The sequence below is a fragment of the Andrographis paniculata genome, unplaced genomic scaffold (assembly GCF_009805555.1).
Source record: "Andrographis paniculata isolate CXL003 unplaced genomic scaffold, ASM980555v1 Contig35END, whole genome shotgun sequence".
NCBI classification, from domain to species: Eukaryota; Viridiplantae; Streptophyta; class Magnoliopsida; order Lamiales; family Acanthaceae; genus Andrographis; species Andrographis paniculata.
The window spans coordinates 3658036-3671361 of NW_026137568.1; positions in this window are offsets into that span (position 1 = coordinate 3658036).

Genomic DNA, 13326 nt, shown 5'->3' on the forward strand with positions numbered 1-13326 from the left:
ATTACCACATAATCAAAATAATTTTTGCGAAACTGTCTGTTTTTCGCACTTTTGCAAAATTTTTAATAACTTCAAATTCTGTGAATCCAAGTCTGATATATGCTAGATTTAGATATAATAACTAATATTCTTGCTTTATATGAATCGATTTTGCATTTTTTTTCTATCTATTTTCTATGTTTGTGATATTTCTCTCATTTTCACAACAAAACCTTCCATGAAGTGTTCTGTTTCGTTGTGGGAGAAGGAAATAGGGTTCAAATAAGCGAGAATTAGGATATTTCTGCCTGTTACTTGATTTTTGTTTCCATTTTGGAACTAATAATGCAGGTGTGAAGTTCTGATTAAAGCTTTGTTCGCACAAAGTACGGGAAAAACCCTAGGTTACTCTTAACCATCACCATAGATCCAAGCGAGGAAAATGATGTGAGAAAGGAATTTGAAAAGGTTGAAGCAAACCTTTGGAAAAGGATTAAGCGGATCCATTCCACAGATGGAAGAAAAGTGGTGAAAAGAAGCTCAGGGGCTGAATTTGTTGAGCTAGTTCCACTGGAAGCTTCTTATAAGAAGAGGAGACTGTTGGAGCTTACCAAAGACTGGAGCGAGCTCAGGAAGTTAAAGTCCATTTCATTCAAAAAATTCATTCCAGAGTTTCCGGTAGATTACCCTATACCGAAATAGTTCATCCCAGGAACATCTACATTCGAGGGAAATGGGTGGACTGCTCGGCGCGGCAAATCAACCGGGTCCTGGGATGGCCATTCCGCTACACCACCAAGGAAATGGAAGACAAGATGAACACAGTGGAGCGCTGCAACTCGCTTGAGCTGCAGTCGCTATACAGAAATTTTGTTGCCGTCCCTGAGTATAAAAAGCGAAATCTGAAGTTCGGGTTTGTGGACGACATTAAGAAGGAGTTGGTCAAATGGTCACTAAGCAGGATCATGACCACCTCTCATACCACAAACATCACACCTGAATATCTGCTCGCGCTGTGTTTGATCTTGGAAGAAAATGATGATATTGATATGGGCGCGATAATCTGCATAGATATCTGGACGCATAAGAATATAGACAGAATGTTGGGTCATGGGACCCTGATCACAGAACTATGCAGGCATGCGGGCATTGATTTGCCCACTTTAGCCCCAGAGTTGCAAATGAAGCCGCTGCTGCCAACGGCTTTCCATAAAAGCTAGCGGGATTCCAAGGGGTTCAACCTTATCCTCAAAGAAATGAAGAGGAAAGCGAAGGCGACAGCTCCTCCCTCCTTCCCCCCCTCCCCCCCGAAAAAGAAAATGAAAGTTGTTAGGGAGAAGATTGTCCCCTTGCCCGTGGATGAGGAAGAAGTGGCGCCAGAAGCTGATCCGGAAGGGGCCGCTATTGAGCTAGATTCGGAACGGACAGTCTCCAATGAAAATCTTTCTGATGAACAAAAAGAAATTATCCGCTTTGATCAAGAGATTGAGAAAAGTCTTTTCGGCGAAGAGCAAGCCCGGAGTGATAAGGGTGGGAAGATCCCGGAGGCAACCGCTGGTGAGAAGAGGACCAAGCGCAAGGAAGATCCCGCTCCTGAGTCATCTTTGAAGAAACAGAGGGTAAAGATGACCGTGAGGAAAAACACAAGCCCTCATCCAAAGCTGACCATGAAAGAGAAGTGAAAGGGAAAAATGGTTGAGGCTCATGAGGAAAAAGATACAATCCTACTCTCCCGTCTGAGGAAGGGGATTACAATAAGGGAGCCTACCGACCAACCTAAACGACCCTTACAAGTAGAGCAAGCGCGCGAAGTGACACCACTTCGCCAAATCAGTCCAAATGGCAATGAACCTACTCATTTCGACAAGTAGGGGCAGGTGAGCCAACTGCTGCTGGAACTCCAAGCAATGAACCCACTCCCGTTAACCAACCGGGAGCGGAAGAGCCTACTGTTGCTAGACCAGTGGAGGAGCGGCAGACCATCATCACAGAAGAAACCATCGGTCGCATAGACGTGCCAGTGGAATCTTTCAAAGGCCAAGCCGCCGAGGTCCCTGCTGCCACAACCGCTGAACCTACCGATGAAGCCGACGAGGTCAAGGCAGTGATAACAACTCTCCCGATTTTGTAGGTGTCTCGACAAACGATAGAGTCAACGGTGGGGGCAACCCAAGGTGAAACCATGCTTTACAGCCCACAGACACCAACATAAACGGTGACATCAGCAGAAGTTCTGACTCTTGCCTCAACCAATTTAGATAAGACATTCATTGACGAGGAGGAGGATGGAGAAGATAAAAGGTTCAGGGAGGAACAAGCTCATCTGCTCGCGGCAATGCAAAAGTTAGAACAAAAGCGATAGCTTGAGCAGGACAAGAAGATGAAAATAAAGGTGTTGGTCAAGCTGCTAAGGTACTGGAAGCCGCTGACCTAACTCCAGCTGCACTTCAGGTGATACCTAGAGAGAAAGAAAGCCGAGCAGCTGGAGTATAAGGCAGCGACGCAGCTCTTCTTCTTTAGAGACATCACCCTTGAACAAACACCCGATTCTGAAAAGGAACCAGAGCCACTAGATGTCAACTCAGCTAAGTCCAAGCGACAGTCACCAGCGCCCATTGAGGCAAGCACTTCAACCTCTCGCACATCATTTGAAGCAATTGGAAGACGACTAGATGAACTCGAGGAAGTGATGCTCAGCCAATGTTTTCTGCTACAAACACTGATCGACTCTCATGTCAGGAATTTGGCTGAGACTCTAGTTACTGGAAGAAAGACGATTGCTGCACTAGAATCGCACATTAGCACGCTGGAAACTCGAGCTGCAAGTTTGGGTGTGAGTCAAACTGAGATTCTCAAGGCCCTCGCAGCCATCACCCAGTAGAACACAATAATCATGGAACAACAACTTGATACAGCGAAGAGTTTATAACGAATTGAGGAGCTATTGCGGCAGCAAAGCAAGAAATCTCCTCAGACAGGACGTGGATCCACGGGCCCTAAAGACAAATGTATTAGGTTCCTTTCCCTGTCATGTACATTTTCTTTGAGATGGCAAGGCTTGTACAAAATTTTTTTATGATCAATGACACAACAGTTTTTGGTAATAAGTTGAATTTTTCAATCCAAGCATGCGTTATTACCTGAAATCCTCTTAATACATCGTTGTGTTAGTCCTATAATGTGTTTTAGAGTTGTGTCAAACAACTTGCGAGCGCTGAATTAGTAATTTTTCCTTTACCTTATTCAATAATGTGAATGTTGAGTTAAACCAAGTACCCGCTGATATGACTTGTAAAGGTTAATGCCCCCTTCGTTCCACTCTTTCTATACTCAGTAAGGCAAGAGAACTTCTTTCTATCGAGTTTGCTCAAAGGAGATGACTTGAAAAAAGAAATTCTTAAATATGGTTTGAGAGACGCTGTAAGCAAAGTTGGGATGACCTATTATTATCAAAGGGAACTGAAAAGGCCTAGGTGCATGAAAATCAAATAAGGTCACGAGCAGACGCAATGTTTGTTTGAAACTCGTGACCCATCACAAAATCTAATGAGCAAACAAAAAAAAATGATTTTTCGCAACCTTTGGCTGAAGGTTTGTTTATTCAAAAAATAGTCCCCGCCGAGCAAACAAAGTTGATTATGCTTGGATGACTCCGCTCTTGTTAAATCAAATGACAAGTTTTGAATGCTTAAGGATCAATTATTTGTATTTGAGATTCACTCTATCCACAACCATGACACTAATATAGGCAATACTTGACTGCCTTGAATGGGTTAACTCTTTCTTCATATGATTGAGTTTGTTCGAGGATGAACAAAGGTTTAGTGTGAGGAGGTTTGATAACTCCAAATAATAGCATATTCTTCACTTGACAAAACTGTGTATTATTTGAATTTCGGTGTGAAAATCATCACAATACCTAATTTATAACATACTTTATTGATTTATTTCACGTGGCATGATCCAGAACTTTTCTATTGAGATTATTGACGTTTTTTGTCTTTTTAAGCGATGTTCTGTTCCAGAGAAGCTAAGTCCTGAAAACCAAGCAACAACGCTGTCCGCTCGAGCCAGCGCCAGGGACCAGGCTCGCAACTGTTGTCTTCTCTAGGTATAAATAAGGCCAGATTTCTTTTGTAAAATATATACATCTATCAGATATACACTTAGCACTTTCTTCTATTTTCTGTTGCCTTCTTGCCTTTGAGAGCTTCAACCCTATAAGGGAGTTCTTCAGTACGAATGTCCAGAAGAGTTGAGATTTTATCCTCATCTGGCCACTCGCTTTATTGCTTTCTAGTTTAAGTTTACACTTTTTTTTTTACTACTTTCCTAGTGTTTCGTTATGTAAATCTTTACTGTTTTCTTTAGTAAGTAATGAAATATCAAGCTTTCTCCATCCTCGCTTCTCCCCCTCTTTCATATTTGTATGAGTACAATTAATATGGGATTCTGAGTCGATGAAAAAGAACATAGAAGAATCGATTATCGGAGTCTAGTTTCGTATCATATTCATTAACAGATTCTACGTAGTTCAATGTAGTTAAGTATGCGGGAGCCTTGTCGACCTGCTTAACTGCTGTTCTAAATTCGATTTTGATTAAAGAGAAGTAACAGAAGAGTAAAGCCACTAATGAGACAAAAGTTAGAATAATTAAAGAGGCATAGGTGCTTGTCTATTGGGTCACAGAAATGTCTAGTGACAGTAGGATTTCTTGCTTATAATTATTTAATTTTGGACGTCATTGAAGTATTGTTGTAAATCCCTTAAGGTCAAGTATCAATGGTTCAAGTTCTATGTAAATTTGCTTGTAAGATTACATTCCATTTTTCTGTCGTTTACGTGTTTATATGTATAATTTTTGCTTATTCACTAACGCCATTCGCTCATTTCATCTATGAAAAACTATCCATTAAGGAATCCACAGATCACACACAACATTATCTTTTCACTCACTACCACTCACTGTATATATGTATATCGCTCCCTTCATCATCCCCGTTTCCGGTCACCAGCCGCTTTCACAGCCGCCATCGCTCACCATCTCCACTTTTGCTCACTCTACCGCTCGCTTTTACTCGCTTTCTTTACATTTGTCTTAGTATAATCTGGTCCCTGGCTCACTCAAGAGCATGCCCCTTTTTCATTTTTTCGCCGATTTTCACTAGTTCGATTCTTGACTAAAATTTGTGACTTAAAAGCCCTGTGTCCGACATGGAAACTCACCAGTCAAAGAGTATATATAATTGTGATAAATGATTCGGGGTCTACAACTATATCTTTTGATCTAAAATTGGCTTATCATAAGGTGACTCCATCTGCACCCCAAGAGAGTTCCACACCCAAAAATAAGTGGGGTCTTCCCAACAACATTAACTTGAACTAAGCTTGGCGCAAGTAGATGGTGTCAATAATGCTTCTTCTGCAATTTGCACCAAGAATAAAATCGTCAACATAACTAATAAAATAAGAAACTTCCCATCATTCAAGATTCACGTGAAACATAAAACGCCTATTTTTTTCCTGCCGAAACCAATCTGAGCCAACACCTTAGTAAACTTTACATTCCATTGGTGAGATGCCTGCTTCAATCCATATAGTGCGTTGGTCAATTGACAAACATGTTGGGAATTTAAAGTATTTCTAGTCAATATTTGGTATCCTTCGGGCAATTCCATGTACACCTTACCATCTAAATCACCATTGAGAAAAGCATTGTGAACATCAAGTTGTTCCATCCATCAATTCTAAGATGCAGCAAGTGCAACCACAAGACGGATAGTAGTATGACGTACCACAGGGCTGAAGTTTCATGATAGTCAAATCCTTCGTGTTGGTTGTAACCTTTCATAACCAATTGTTCCTTGTATCATTCAAGAGAACCGTCAATCTGTAAATTGGTTTTGAAAACCCATTTGCATCCAATTGTAGATCGACCATGCGGAAATGGAGAAACCTCCCATGTGTGATTCTTATGCAAGACCTTAAGTTCAGCGTGCATTGTCTCAACCCATTCTGGATGTGCCACAACAGTTGCAAAAGAATTTGGTTCTAGTAAGATCAAAGGGCAAGAGACAATGGCCTTATAAGAAGCTAAAAGAGTTTTAAGAAGATCAAGAATGTAATTAGAAAGGTGAGAGGGCATATGCCTATTTCGGGAAGGCCTAGCTGCGACAAGAGGAGTTGATGAGCTATGCAAATGATCATTGGCGGAAGGACTGTGCAACACATTATATTGTTTCTGCAAGGGACCTGTCTTTGGGATTTCTTTTGGATAAGAAGGATAGTGGGAGAAGGTGTAGAGAATGGCGCAAGTAAGGATGAGTCTGGACTGGGAGGATCAGAGGCTGCTGGAGTAATAGGAAGAATGAGATCAAAGTTGTGATTATTTCGAGAAGATGGCTGAAGTGGCAAAGTTGGGTGACTACCAAACTCTGTGGTTTTGTGGAAGGGAAATATAAGTTCATGAAAAATCACATCCCTAGACACAAAAAAACAATCAGATTCAATGTCATATAATTTGTATCCTTTCACAACTATGGGATACCCTACGAGCACACATACACGAGCACGATTGTTGAATTTATCTCATTGGCCTAGAAAAATGGAGGCATATGCTAAACAACCAAAAGTTCGAATGTGATTATATAATGGTGGAGTATGGTGCAGTATGGTATGTGGAGTAGCATATTTGACAACTCGACTAGGTAGACGATTAATGAGGTGTGTGGCAGTGAGAACAGCCTCACCCTAAAACTTTGGGGGAAGAGAGACATAGAAGAGTAAGACTCGTGACACCATAAGCAGATGACTGTGTTTTCTGCTCAAAAAAAAAATTTTATTGTGGAGTGGCACACATGAACACTGATGAATGATTCTAGTTTCATCATAAAATGATGTAAGATTAATTTGGCGCCATTATCTGACCGTAAGATTTTAATATGGCATTGAAATTAACTAATAACAAAATGGTGGAATTTTGGAATCATGAATGAAACTTCATATTTAGATTTCATTAAATGGGTCCAAGTGAAATAGGAAAAATAATCAACAATAGTAAGAAAATACATGTCCCCCTAATCTATCTTCATGGTAAGGTCCCCATATACAACATGGACAAGTTAAAAAGGTGCAAAAGAATTATTGGCATGCCCTAGGAACTGAAGACACTTTTGTTTGGTCTTGTGACAAGCATCACATACTGTGGGTGTAGATCTAGAGACACGATTATTTTTCAAATAAAGAACTCAACTTGGGGCATGACCAAGTAAACATTACCAAATGAATGATGAATGAGCATGGTGAGTGATAGAATGTGCGGAGAAGGTAGGGTGATAGAGCTGGGGAAGAATATATAGTCCTTTGAATTAGAAACTTCAATCTTCGTCCATGATGGTGAGTCTTGTAAGAAATATTCATGAGCAAAAAAAGAAAACGAATGGATTTTGATGTGATGAGGTTACTAACAGATAAAAGGTTGCAGCTGAAATTTGGAATAAACAAAAGATGATCAAGTGTGATAGTGTCAGTGAGGGTGATTCTTCCTATGTGGGTGATTGGAACAAATGTTCCATTGAGTAGGTTGACGAAACACCCATTGATCACTTCACGATGGGAAAAGAAGGACATATCTCCAGAAATGTGATATGTGCTTCTAGTGTCCACAATCCACCTTGGGTTAGGACAATTGGAATTAATGGATTGAGGAAGATGATGAGTTTGCAGAATAAAAGTACCAAAAAAGACGCCTAAAGGTCTTTGACCCCCTCCCTTAGCAACTGCATGTGGCTGTCCTAATCCTGGGCTAGGAGAATGCGTGGCATATCATTGATCAAGCACCTGCAGAAGTGTCGTTAAATGTTCTGAAGACATACCAAATAGCCTCATAGTTGAGTCCATGACTATGTTTTTCACATCATGATTGGTGCCTAAATGTTTAGTGGATGAATTTGTAAACTTTAAGTCCATTGGAAAGCCAATTAAACGATAACAATTTTCTTTGGTGTGCCCCCTCTTTCCACAATGAAAGCAAGTCAAATCTGAACGCACCACTTGCCGATTTATTGTTGTTGTCGAGGTTGTAGAGTCAGACCATGACGATTGTAGAGTTTGTTTACATTAAAACTCATCTCGAATTATAACATTATAAGCCTCATCAAGGGTAGATGATGGCCTTTGGTTGAGCAGTTGCAACCGGATAGGTCTATATTGCTCATAGAGTCCATTTAGGAATTTGAATAGCAAGTCCTTCTCCTGTTGAAGATGATAGGTCTGGAAGCAAACTTGGTTGCATAAACCACACTTTCAATGAGGATGAGGGCGATAGTGATGAAGTTGTTCCCAAATTATCGTCAAATTTGTGAAGTAGACAATTATTGTTCTTGTACCTTGAGTAGGGAGGGATAGTTCCCCTTGTAGGCAACAAATGGCACTACCAAAAAAATGACTATTCACCACGGTTACAGGGTTCGTAACAATAACATCGTAACAAATGGTTGTTTTAGTTATGTTAAAATCCGTGACAAAATTTTTTACCGCCAGTCAATGTTTCAAGTTCACTAATTACGCAAAATAGTTTGTAACAATTACGAAGATGGTAAAATTTGATCAAAATAACATTATTTACGATACTTTTCGTAATTACTGCCATTTAATATTGTTTTATGAATTTAAATTGAATAATCAAAAAAATAAACAAAATAAAATTAAAAGTTAAAAATTAAAAATTAAAAAAATAGTTAAAACGTTTTCACGCTTTCAAAAAAAAGTGAGGACGTGTGTTTTTAACAACAGGTATAAGCTCCCACACTTCGAAATTTAGGGCACATCATTCCTCCTCAATCGATCAATCGTGTTCTCGTTCTCCTTGCGCCGACGCAACCATCGCTGTGAAACTAGTGGGATCAAGCATCTACCGCAGCGCCCGCATCCAGGTAAGGTTTGTAAGTTTTTCCTAGTATGATTTGGTGTCGATCCACGGTTCTTTGTCTCTTCGTTTGAAAGGGGAAATCGATTTGGGTAGTATTAATATTAACTTTTTTCCTCAGGTTGATATGGAGCATCCACCTTGGGAAGTAGCCTCGGGTACAGTACGATTGTTTCCTCATTGTTAAGGTTTGTGTGTGGGGCAAACTATTGAGCCCAATTTTATAATTTTTTATTGGGTAAACATCGTCCCTTCATGATATCTTCTGAAACCCTCAGATTTCAAAACTGCTTAGGGCGATTTGAACTATATCTTATTAGTACGAGTGTTCATATTTGAAATCTACACAATGGGCTGCCCCTTGATTTGCAATTTATATAAAATTATTTATTCTAAACTTTAGTTACGACTATTATTAAAATTATTCTTCCTGACGATTTCATTAATTAGTCTTATACAAGAACAGTAGACCATAGTATGAGATTAAGAAAATCTTTGCAATATTTCTTTTTACATAGGTTATTCTACATAGGTTATTCTACATTTGAGTATGGCATATAGTATAAGAATTGTTGGGTCATTGGCTTTTACTTGAGAGATGCTCAATTGGTTAAATAGGTAGCCTATTAAATTGATGTGAAGATTCATAATAAAGTCATGCCATTCAAGTTTCTGGAAGTGAAAATCTAAAACATAGAGTGATTTTGGTTGCTTGTTTATTTATTTAATCAAATTTCATAAATTTATGTTTGGCTTTTCTTGATAATTTTGGTTTTGATTTTTACAAGATATACAAAAATTAATAATAATAATAATAATAATAATAATAATAATATGATGTAGATGCAGTGTATACAAACATACTAGAAAATAAAAAAAAGAATATGGGTAAACAATGGATTTCAACAATTAACTGAACCTTTTTTGGGGAATTAATTAAAAGTACGAATGCAGCCCCTACCTGGTCTTTACTTGTTTGTATGTAGGAGAGTATTTTGTTTGTCCGTATGTGTTTTCACAAATTCAAGAAAGACAATTTAGATGCATAATTTTTTGTGTATATTAATTAGATTGAGTTGTTGTTTCAAACTTTTACTTGTTCTTTTACATTTATTTTTTTTTTAAAAAAAAGTATATCTTAGACATGACACATGCACACACTTGACATTATTATTCGACCATTCGAAATTGTAGGCTTTGTTTTACAAATCTGATCATATATAAGAGACATCTGATTTGAACTATGTCTAATTTTATATGTGTATGGAAAGTTTGCAAAATATGAATAATTATTCTTTTTATCAATTAAAAGCATTTTGTAGGAAACTTTGACATTGACAACAATATAAGAAAATGAAAGGAATTGGTTCCTTGTACTCTCCCTGGATGTATAAGTCATGGTCTATGTATATTGTCAGATTAACTCATACTACTCGTTGTATGTTATTTAAACACTGGACATAGGGCTCCATGTATCCAAATCATACAATACAATTTGCATACAAATTCTGATAGACTGTACCCAAAATAATAAACAAATGTATAGCTGCTCACTTGCTAGCTAGCTTCTATTTTGGTTTATTTATATTAACACAACCATATATACATAATAGCTATATATATATGTATCTAGCTAGGTTTTTTTTTTCTTTTTTATCTATTTTCGTATAAATAAGTGGTCTTGTGCTATAGCTCCATTCCTTCCATCATCAAATAATATTTGTGTATATATATTTATTCAATCCCAGAAAGAGAGTATATACATTGTCAATTTTCTGCAGCAGCCATGATACGAAACTCACTGTAACTATTTGTTGTTTCTATCCAAGAGGTGAGATCTTCTTTACTTATTCAAACCTAACTCAGTTGATCTTCTTTTTTGGTTTTCCTACTAAAAATTTTCAAGATTCATTAATAATCCCTGACCGAGGATTAAATAATATGTATTGATTATACATTTAATTAGTTTGTATTGTATTGAGAATTGTAAAATTTTTAATATATAGGTGATGCAGTGTACTTAGGTGGAAACATGTAGTTAGTTGTCGAGCTGCTTCGATCCAATGATAGGTTTCATAATATATGTTTAAAATGGAATTGTTTTCAAGCAGTGATATTTTTCTTTTTTCCTAAAAAAAAAGTAAAATTTTTACCTTACATTGTGGAACGACCATCGAAAACAAATTGAGACCACAATGATTTTACTTTTGGGAACTTAATTTGCTTCTTAGATGAGAATATTTATTTGAAGATCTAAGTGTTAAATTGGTTTGTTGTATTCTCCATAAATGTGTGAGTAATGATTTTGTGTATATTGTCATATTGTCTATGTATTTTAAGGATATAAGTACATGTGCTATTGCTATATGTATGTTATTTTAAGCTTGAATGGTGGACAATAGTCCAACAAATAAATGGAATTGATGGATTATCAAGACTAAGATTAATCTCAAATCTAAATAAATAGTTGGCATGAGAATTGACACATATTTCGTGTAACGGTACATCCTTGTTGGTTTGATGAGAAAGAGTTGCGAATATAAATAAGTATTCGGCCGTGTTGTTGATATTTGTTACTCTTGTTATAGAGGTACATACCGTCGGTTTTCCCCTTATATTGTGAAGGTTTTGTGTTAGTTAAAAATACAAAGCAAGTGCCTTGTGTAAACATAGGTGTGGTTTGTTCTAATGAATTCTACAACTTTGTTTTTTTTTTTTCTAAGATGGAGTATGCCCGTGGGAAAATTTAATATCATGGTTTTTTATTGTGTTAATTTTACATAGTGTCAATATATATTATTTATTAATATAGATACTCTGAAGTATATATCTGATGATATATATATGTATACATACATATATTGGTTTTCTCTACATTTTGTTCTCGTTCTTGTTGTACATCGTTGTCAATTACTATTGCACTTAAAAAAATATGAAGCTTGTTTAATTGAATTAAAATTTTTATAGTAGATGATGTTATGAAGATGGTGAATATGATCAGCCTTAGTTTCGTTATGATTTAATATCACATTTGTAGGTAGATAATGATAGTGCTCCTCACTTCTCACCTTAACTATTTACTTTATTTTATTTTAAGGCCTTCATTATTATTAGTTAATTAAATGGTTTTTTTTTTTTTTACAAATGGATTCATACATTATATGCATGTCATTTTCACACACTTTTAATTTGTTTAATTGACAACGTAGCATTTAGGCAAGGGTGGGAAGATCTACATAACGGACTTGCAGACATGAAAACAATGATGGCTGATATAAAAACCATCAAGACTGAGGTCTTTGCATTTTTTCGGAGAAACTTTGAAGCATTTACTAGCCCATCGGTAAGTTTTTCAAATTTCTATCTTACCCGTAATACTACATCATATTGTGTAATTGACAAGGAATTAATAGTGTTATTCTTATTCTTAATAGGCCACACCTTGCATCGAAAGAATTTCTGAATCGTCGAGCATGATTTCGAACCACCTATGATGGTATGATGCCTTGAAACACTGGAAAATAAGAATTAATCAATGCAGTGCTTTCTTTAGGTTCTCTTTGATATCTATCAATGTATTTAACACAATGGGCAATACCCATTGTAGGTTAGAACCCGTGTGCTTTTATTATCCTGTACGTTGGAAAAGCAAGTTGTTGTTGAGGGTATAATGCTCTGCCTACTTCCGGTTTCTGGCCTAATGACCTAGGTTTTTAAACTAAAAGTGGTCAATAGGGTGTTCGTACCGTTCTGCAAATGATGTGATAGTTCAGGTTTTATGTGGTATATGATACATGGCTTCTAATCTTAGCTTATTCAAATCGATGCATGTGTCTGTTAGATTAATATGTAGGTTCACAATAGAGGGATTTTACCTATGCTAATTGTCTAGATGTGATCAATCTTGTTCCATTTATTTTCCATTTTTGATTCTTGAACTGCACATTGCACACGCATAATAGTTAAATGTTGGTTTTATCATTCCTTTTCTCTATAATCCTAAGCTGCTTACACAATATGTGACGGGCTATGGTTTAGTAACATTTTAATAGTGGTTATATAGTACGGTAGTACCCTAGAAATATTCTTGATTTGTCCTTTTGCTCAATAGTCCGATCCTGAAATTCCGTACGAGTGTTTTGCATAATCTATGCATAAAAGGTTATTAATTTTATTAGACATAATTTTAAGATACAAATATATGGATCAATCACATTTGGGAGTAACCTTATAAATTTACTCGTTGCTGAAATTAGTATTTTAATATTGACGATTGATTCATTACCAATCATTTTTTAGGTGTTTGATTGAGTTAAAAGGGGTGGGATCATTAAGGAAATTACTAGTTTGTGTGTTTATGTGCCTAATTTATGGGTAAAAAACCTTACATTGTATTACTTGTTGAAATGTCTATACACAT